Below are 9,912 nucleotides of genomic sequence, written 5' to 3' on the forward strand. Positions count from 1 at the left end.
GCAAGATTGAGTCATTCTATGGTACTCTAAAATTGCAAACAATTGCAGGAATGGATCAATTACAACTATAGCTACAAAACATCCTTACTGAACATCTCCAAAATATGCATGGATCTCTCTGTAGCATCAAGTTTTCATGGCAACAAAATTACAGCAGACGAGGACTTTGAGAAATCACTGTCCCTGAAATCAGAAATAGTACGGGGCCTACTTTGCATGCTTGTGCTAGTCACCACAGAGATCACAAAAATACATGGACCACACCACTGGAAAGATGGCATGGCATACTTCAAAACACATGTAGAGCTCATGCTCAAAAGATGCACAGATTTAATGATACAAAAATGACAAATCTTCAAGTTCTGCTAAGAACCAGAGATTAACAGCAACTAGCCCTCTTCCAATGAAGATTTGGGCATCAAGATGACCTCTAATGAACATGGTGCAATTGAACAAAATGAAGAGCAACACGGGACGAACAATTTGACATATTACACGCACGAATCGGAGCTACATGCAAGAAGTTATCGCATCGGGAACAAGTGCATATACTGATAAGATTCCAGGACTTGGAAGAAATTTGAGGCGAGAAAAAGTCAACGGGGCTCACAGATCGGATCGAGCCCGTGGTCTCGAGCTCGTGCTCGTCGACCGGAGGAGGAGAAGGGCGAGGCGGCGGCGCCGGTCGCCGGAGGAGGAGGGGACCCGGGGACGGCGGTCGCCGGCGGGGCGGCGCCGGCGGGCTTGCGGGCGGCGGCCGGAGGCCCAAGGCGCGGCGGCGGCGGTGACCGCGGCGCAGCTCCGGCGGAGGCGGCGGTGGCGGGCGCGCGCGGGCGCGGAGGAGCGGGCCGAGGGGGCCGGGGGCGGGCCGGCGGCGGCAGGAGGACCCGGCGGCGACGTGGCGCGCCGCGATTCGTCGGTTGCGGCAGCGGACGTGTCCGGCCGACGGCGGACGCGTCCGGCAGCGCGGAGGGAAAAAATTAGGGTTTCGACTGCAGTTTCTTTTTTCGGGATGCCCACTTATAAATAGGTAGAGGGAGCTAGGAGACTTCAAATGAGGTGCGGTTTTTGCCCACACGATCGTGATCGAACGACCTAGAGCATGGAAGAGAGTTTGGTGGGTTTTGGGCTGGTTTTGGAGGGGGTTTTTGCTGGACACTCAAATGGACTTTGCGGATGCCCGGTTAACCGTTGGAGTACCAAACGACCTCCGAATGGAACGAAACTTGACCGGTAGTCTCCGGGTGGTATAAGAAGACCACTTGACAAGCCTCGGTCCATTCCGAGAAAGTTTGACACATGCACACGAAAGAAAACAAGAGGGGTGCACCGGAGGAGATAGGAGCGCCGGATTGGAAAACGGACAACGGGGAAAATGCTCGGATGCATGAGACGAACACGTATGCGAATGCAATGATGACATGATATGAAAATGCATGACATGACAAAATACAAAATGAAAAACAAAACCCGACAACGGAGGGAAAAACATATCACATAGCCGGAAATGGCAAGAGTCGGAGTTACAAATATGGCAAGTTACATGCGGGGTGTTACACTTGCAAAGATAACCAATCATACATAAAAGAATTCAGAGGAGATTCAAATATTGTTCATAGATAAACTTGATCATAAACCCACAATTCGTCGGTCTCAACAAACACACCGCGAAAGAAGATTACATCGAATAGATCTCCACAAGAGAGGGGGGAACATTGTATTGAGATCCAAAAAGAGAGAAGAAGCCATCTAGCTAATAACTATGGACCCGAAGGTCTGAGGTAAACTACTCACACATCATCGGAGAGGCTATGGTGTTGATGTAGAAGCCCTCCGTGATCAATGCCCCCTCCGGCAGGACACCAGAAAAGGCCCCAAGATGGGATCTCACGGGTACAGAAGGTTGCGGCGGTGGAATTAGGTTTTCGTGGATGCTTCTGTTGGTTTGGGGGTACGTAGGTATATATAGGAGGAAGAAGTACGTCGGTTGAGCAACATGGGCCCCACGAGGGTGGAGGGCGCGCCTGGGGTGGTTAGGCGCGCCCCCCTACCTCGTGCCCTCCTGGTTGCTTTCTTGACGTAGGCTCCAAGTCCTCTGGATCACGTTCGTTCCGAAAATCACGTTCCCGAAGGTTTCATTCCGTTTGGACTCCGTTTGATATTCTTTTTCTGCGAAACTCTGAAATAGGCAAAAAAACAGCAATTCTGGGCTGGGCCTCCGGTTAATAGGTTAGTCCCAAAAATGATATAAAAGTGTATAATAAATCCCGTTAAACATCCAAAACAGAATATAATATAGCATGAAGCAATAAAAAATTATAGATACGTTGGAGACGTATCAGGGAATCCTACCCCCGGTGGGAGCATGACTCCCCTTGGGGCGCGCCTAGGAGGCCGGCCTCCTCCCCCTCCTCCACTCCTTTATATACGGGGGAGGGGGCACCCCATAGAGACACAAGTTGATCATTGATCTTTTAGCCGTGTGCGGTGCCCCCCTCCACCATAATCCACCTCGGTCATATCGTAGCGGTGCTTAGGCGAAGCCCTGCATCGGTAGCTTCATCATCACCGTCATCACGCCGTCGTGCTGACGGAACTCTCCCTGGAAGCTCTACTAGATCGTGAGTTCGTGGGACGTCATCGAGCTGAACGTGTGCAGATCGCGGAGCTGTCGTACGTTCGGTACTAGGATCGGTCGATCGTGAAGACGTACGACTACATCAACCGCGTTGTCATAACGCTTCCGCTTTCAGTCTACGAGGGTATGTGGACAACACTCTCCTCTCTCGTTGCTATGCATCACCATGATCTAGCTTGTGCGTAGGATTTTTTTTGAAATTACTACGTTCCCCAACATTTATAATGCCTTTTCTCTCATAATATGCAAGGTACACACAAAGAGGGAGAATACCGGCAGCTGGAATTCTGGACCTGAAAAAGCTACGTCGGGCTACCTATTATGCACAACTCCAAATGAGCTGAAACTTTACAGGGAATTTTTATGGAATATATAAGAAATATTGGAGCCAATAACTACCAGAGGGGCACCACCACGTGAGCACAACCCACCTGGGAGCCCAGGCGCGCCCTGGTGGGTTCTGCCCTCCCCGGCCCACCTCCGATGCCCCTCTTCTGGTATATAAGTCATTTTGACCTAGAAAAAAATAAAGAGAGGACTTTCGGGACGAAGCATCGCCGTCTCGAGGCGGAACTTGGGCAGGAGCACTTTTGCCCTCCGACAGAGCGATTCCGCCGTGGGAACTTCCCTCCCGGAGTGGGAAATCATCGTCATCATCATCACCAACAACTCTCCCATCTTGGGGATGGCAATCTCCATCAACATCTTCAACAGCACCATCTCCTCTCAAACCCTAGTTCATCTCTTGTGTTCAATCTTTGTACCGGAACTATAGGTTGGTACTTGTGGGTGACTAGTAGTGTTGATTAGACTACTATATGGTTTATTTGGTGGAACATTATATGTTCAGATCCATTATTTGTGAGTAGTTACTTTTGTTCTTGAGGTCACGGGAGAAATCTTGTTGCAAGTAATCATGTGAATTTTATATGTGTTTGATATTTTGATGGTATGTATGTTGTGATTCCCTTAGTGGTGTCATCTGAACATCGACTACATGACACTTCGCCATATTTGGGCCTAAGGGAATGCATTGTGGAGTAGTTATTAGATGATGGGTTGCGAGAGTGACAGAAGCTTAAACCCTAGTTTATGCGCTACTTCGTAAGGGGCTGATTTGGATCCAAAAGTTTAATGCTATGGTTAGAATTTATTCTTAATACTTTTCTTGTAGTTGCGGATGCTTGCGAGGGGGTTAATCATAAGTAGGAGGTTTGTTCAAGTAAGAACAACACCTAAGCTCCGGTCCACCCACATATCAAATTATCAAAGTAGCAAACACAAATCAAACCAACATGATGAAAGTGACTAGATGAAATTCCCGTGTACCCTCAAGAACGCTTTGCTTATTATAAGAGATCATTTTGTCCTGTCCTTTGCCTCAAAAGAATTGGGCTACCTTTCTGCACTTTTGTTACTATTACCGTTACTTGCTCGTTACAAATTATCTTGCTATCAAACTACTCGTTACTTATAATTTCAGTGCTTGCAGAGAATACCTTCCTAAAAACCACTTGTCATGTCCTTCTCCTCCCCGTTGGGTTCAACACTCTTACTTATCAAAAGGACTATGATTGATCCCATGTACTTGTTGGTCATCAATGATGAACGCTGATGTCTACTACGCAACTTTATTCTTGTAGACACGTGTTGGGCCTCCAAGCACAGAGTTTTGTAGGACAGTAGCAATTTTCCCTCAAGTGCATGACCTAAGGTTTATCAATCCGTGAGAGGTGTAGGATGAAGATGGACTCTCTCAAACGACCCTGCAACCAAATACAAGAAATCTCTTGTGTCCCCAACACACCCAATACAATGGCAAATTGTATAGGTGCATTAGTTCGGCGACGAGATGGTGATAAAAGTGTAATATGGATGGTAGAAATATATTTTTATAATCTGAATAAATAAAAACAGCAAGGTAGCAATTAGTAAACGGGCACAAAACAGTATTGCAATGCTTGAAAACAAGGCCTAGGGTCCGTACTTTTGCTAGTGCAATCTCTCAACAGTGCTAACATAGTTGGATCATATGATTATCCCTCAAAGTGCAGCAAAGAATCACTCCCGAGTTCCTATTAGCGGAGAACAAAAGATAGAAATTGTTTGTAGGGTAAGAGACCACCTCAAAGCTATTCTTTCCAATCAATCTATCCTAGAGTTCGTACTAGAATAACGCAAGCTATTCTTCCCGAACGATCTAATCAAGAGTTCATACTAGAATAACACCAAAGCAAATTCATATTCATAATACTCAGTCCACACAAAGAACTACAAGGAGACCCCAAAGTTTCTACCGGAGAAAAATGTGCATCAATCCCTATGCATAGATTACCCCAATATCACCGCGGGAATCCGCGAGTTGAATGCCAAGACACATATCAAGTGAATCAATATGATACCCCAATTGTCACCTCAAGTATTCATACCGCAAGATATATATCATGTGTTCTCATCTCTGAATATTCAATCCGAGAAGACAAAACTTAAAAGGGTAAAGATTAAATTCATCATAACAAGAGTATAGAGGATAGAAACATCATATGATCTGACTATATTAACAAAGCCCATGATAGATATCACAAGAGAGAGAGAGAGATTAAACACATAGCTACAGGTACAAACTCTCAACCCCGAGGGTGGACTACTCCCTCCTCATCGTGGTGGCCGCCGGGATGATGAAGATGGCCACCGGAGATGATTCCCCCCTCCGGCAGGGTGCTGGAATGGGGTCTAGATTGGTTTTCATGGATACATAGACCTTGCGGCGGCGGAACTTCTGATCTAGGGTTATTTCTGATGGTTTCTCTATTTATAGGATTTTTGGGCGTCGGTTTCACGGTAAGATGGGCCTCGAGGTGAGCACAACCCACCGGCGCACGGACGGCCCACCAGGCGCGCCCTGGTGGGTTGTGCCCTCCTCGTGGATCTTCTGACCCTCCCACAAAGCATCGAGGGTCTCTTTTGTTCCAAAAAAAATCGTCAAAAAGTTTCGTCCAATTTTGAGAACTTTTATTTCTGCACAAAAAACAACACCACGGTAGTTCTGCTGAAAACAACGTCAGTCCGGGTTAGTTCCATGCAAATCATACCAAAACCATATAAAATTGTTGTAAAAATGGCATGAATACTTCATATATTATAGATACGTTAGAGACGTATCAAACCCCTCCGCGATCATGTTCCCCTCTGGCAGAGTGCCGGAATAGGGCTCTAGATTGGATCTCGTGGTTCTGGAACTTGCGACAGTTGGAATTGTGTTTCGATGACTCCCCTAGGATTTCTGGAATATCTGAGAATTTATAGAGCTAAGAGGTGGTGGAGGAGACCTCCATGGGCCCCACCACCCATCAGGGTGCGAGTGGCCTCTGGCGTGCCCAGGTGGGTGGTGGGCCCCATGGGCCTCCCCTCTGGTACTTCCTTGGCTGCCAAGTTCTCTTCTGGTCCAAAAAAATCTCCAAAAAGTTTTGCTGCATTTGGACTCCGTTTGATATGGATATTGTGCGAAGTAAAAAACAAGCAAAAAACAACAACTGGCATTGGGCACTGTGTCAATAGGTTAGTCCCAAAAATGTTATAAAGTTGCTATAAAATTAAGGTAAAACATCCAAGAATGATAATATAATAGCATGGAACAATCAAAAATTATAGATACGTTGGAGACGTATGAAGCAGCAATGTGCTTCCTTGAATTTTAATAATCTCTCTTCTTCGTGTTCTGAAAGGTTAGCACTAATAATAACAGAATATATCTTTTTCTCATCAAGATAAACATTTTTCAGAGTGTTAGGCAATTGGTTTAATTCAAACACAAGATCACCTTTAGGTGGAGGAGGACCTCCTAGGCTTTCAATAGGCAAATTGTGCTTAAGGATAGGTTGTTGTTCAAAGAATATTTTATCTATTTCATTTCTTTCACGCAAGTGCATATCATTCTCATGGTCTAGCAAATATTGTTCTAGTGGATCAGTAGGAGGTATGGCAATAGAAGAAAGACCTATTATTTCATCCTTACTAGGTAATTCTTTCTCATGAGGTTGTCTACGAAACTTAGAGAAATTAAACTCATGAGACACATCACCAAAACTAACACTAAAAGTTTCTTTCTCACAATCTATCTTAGCATTGACAGTGTTCAAGAAAGTTCTACCAAAAATTATGGGACAAAAGTCATCTTGTGGGGATCCAAGAACTAGAAAATCAGTAGGGTATTTTATTTTCCCACACAAGACTTCAACATCTCTAACAATCCCAAGTGGTGTGATGCTATCTTTATTAACAAGTTTGATTGTAACATCTATGTCTTCTATTTCAGCGGGTGCTATATCATTCATAATTTCTTGGTATAAGGTAAAAGGAATAGCACTCACACTAGCACCCAAATCACATAAACCATGATAGCAATGATCTCCTATTTTAACTGAGACAATAGGCATGCCAACAATAGGCTTGTTCTTATCTTTAGTATCGGGTTTGGCAATTCTAGCTGCTTCATCACAGAAATAAATAACATGCCATATATATTATCGACCAAGAGATCCTTGACCATAGCAACACTAGGTTCTACTTTAATTTTTTCAGAGGGTTTAGGTGCTTTAATATTACTTTTGAGAACCACTATTGATACCTTAGCATGTTCCTTTATTCTAACAAGGAAATGTGTTATTTCAATATAAGCAGTAGGAACTACCGGATCAACATTGTAAACGATAGTTTCATCTTTAACTATAATTGGTTCTATAATTTATTCTTTAATAGGGGGATGATATTTAAACCACCTCTATTTAGGGAGATCAACATGAGTAGAAAATGATTCACAAAATAGGGTACTATCTCAGAGTCAAGTCCATATTTAGTGCTAAACTTGTGAAAAGCACCAGTATTCATAAAAGATGTAACACAATCAAACTCAAGGTTAATACCTGACTCTTTACCTTCGTTGAGTTCCCAATCTTCAGAGTTGCGTTTAATTATTTCTAAAAGATCTCACCTGAATTCAATAGTCTTCTTCATAAAAGAACTAGCACAAGAAGTATCGAGCATGGATTGATCATTACGAGAAAGCCGAGCATAAAAATTCTGAATAATAATTTCTCTTGGGAGCTCATGATTGGGGCATGAATATAACATTGACGTAAGCCTACCCCAAGCTAGGGCGATACTTTCTCCTTCATGAGGCCAAAAATTATATATCTAATTCCGATCATGATGAACTAGATGCATAGGATAATGTTTTTGATGAAATTCCAATTTCAACTGATTCCAATTCCAAGATCCAATATCATCGCATAGTCTATACCATGTTAATGCTTTTCCCCCCAAAGATAAAGGGAAAACCTTCTTCTTAACTTCATCTCCAGGTAAACCTGCAAGCTTAAACAATCCACAAATTTCATCCACATGTATCAAATGCATATCGGGATGCTTCATTCCATCTCCTACATAAGGATTAGCTAGTAGTTGCTCTATCATACCCAAAGGAATTTCATAACTAATATTTTCAATAGGTGCAGTAGGTTGAGGGGCAACTCCTTGTGCTTCCGATCGAGGTGAAGATACCCTGAACAAACCCCTCAAAGGATTGTTTTCCATAGTAACAAGTAACAATAAATTTCAGCACGTAATATAATTTTTTCCTTACCAATTTCCACTTACCAAGAGCTCTTCACTCCCTAGAGATGGCGCCAGAAAAGAGTCTTGATGACCCACAAGTATAGGGGATCAATCATAGTCATTTCGATAAGTAAGGGTGTCGAACCCAACGAGGAGCAGAAGGAAATGACAAGTGGTTTTCAGCAAGGTAATTATGCAAGCACTGAAATTGTCGGTAACAGGTAGTTTGATAGTAAGATAATTTTCAAGAAATGACAACTAGAAATAGTAACAATAGGTGCAGTGATAACCCACAAGTATAGGGGATCGTTTGTAGCCATTTTCAATAAATAAGAGTGTCGAACCCAACGAGGAGCTAAAGGTAGAACAAATATTCCCTCAAGTTCTATCGACCACTGATACAACTCTATGCACACTTGATGTTTGCTTTACCTAGAACAAGAATATAACTAGAAGTACTTTGTACGTATGGATAGGTTTGCAAGATAATAAAGAACGTGAAAATAAAAGTTAGGTGTTGTTTAAATAAACAAACAATTAAGTTTAGTAAAACGAGTGTGGATTAGTGGTGGTAGGATTTGCGGAATTGTCCCTCAGCAATTGACTATGTTGCTAGACCGATAGCAAGTTTTTATGTGGGAGAGGCCACTGCTAGCATGACGTCCCTTAATTACTTGGAATTCTATGCACTTATGATTGGAACTATTAGCAAGCATCTGCAACTACTAACGTCCATTAAGGTAAAACCCAACCATAGCATTAAGATATATATTGGTCCCCCTTCAATCCCGTACGTATCAATTTCTATGTTTAGGAAGAAGCTTCTGACACCCTTGCCCTCCAATGCATAGTCCTATCAACATACAACTAACCCTATGGTGTGATCCACACGCGCGCTCATATGATGGGCACCAAAGGACAACAACATAACCACAAGCAAATTAAACCAACCGTAGCAATTCACCAATTGTCGATAAGACCACAAAAATCTACTCAGACATCATAGGATGGCAACACATCATTGGATAATAATATGAAGCATAAAGCACCACGTTCAAGTAGAGGGTACATCGGGTTGCGGGAGAGTGGACCGCTGAATATAGATGGGGGAAGGTGATGAAGATGTTCGTGAAGATGACGGAGTTGTTGGAGTAGATCGCCGTCACACGATGATTGCCCCGGCGTTCCGGCGCCACCGGGAGAGAGCGGGAGAGAGCCCCCCTCCTTCTTCTTCTTCCTTGGCCTCCCCCCTAGATGGGAGGAGGGCTACCCTCTGGTCCATGGCCTCCATGGCGGCGGAGGGGCGGGAGCCCCTCCGAGATTGGATCACCCTCTCTGTTCTCTTCTGTTTCGCGTTCCTGTTTTCTGCCAAAAACCGTTTCTTATATTCCTTGAGACCGTAAGTCCGATTGTGCTGACATTTTAGCATGATTTTTTTCCGAAGATAAGCTTCCTTGCGCCCGCAGTAGAGCTCCAACCGACTTACGAGGAGGGCACAACCCACCACCACGCGCCTGGGCCCTAGGGCGCTCCCTGGTGTCTTGTGGTGGCTATGGGCCCCCGTTTATTTTGATTCCACCTCCCAAAAATCACGAATATTCCAAAATAATTCTCCGTAATTTTTTATCGCGTTTGGACTTCGTTTGATATGGATATTCTAT

Source organism: Triticum aestivum, chromosome 2D (genome assembly GCF_018294505.1).
Source record: "Triticum aestivum cultivar Chinese Spring chromosome 2D, IWGSC CS RefSeq v2.1, whole genome shotgun sequence".
In the NCBI taxonomy this organism is placed as follows: domain Eukaryota; kingdom Viridiplantae; phylum Streptophyta; class Magnoliopsida; order Poales; family Poaceae; genus Triticum; species Triticum aestivum.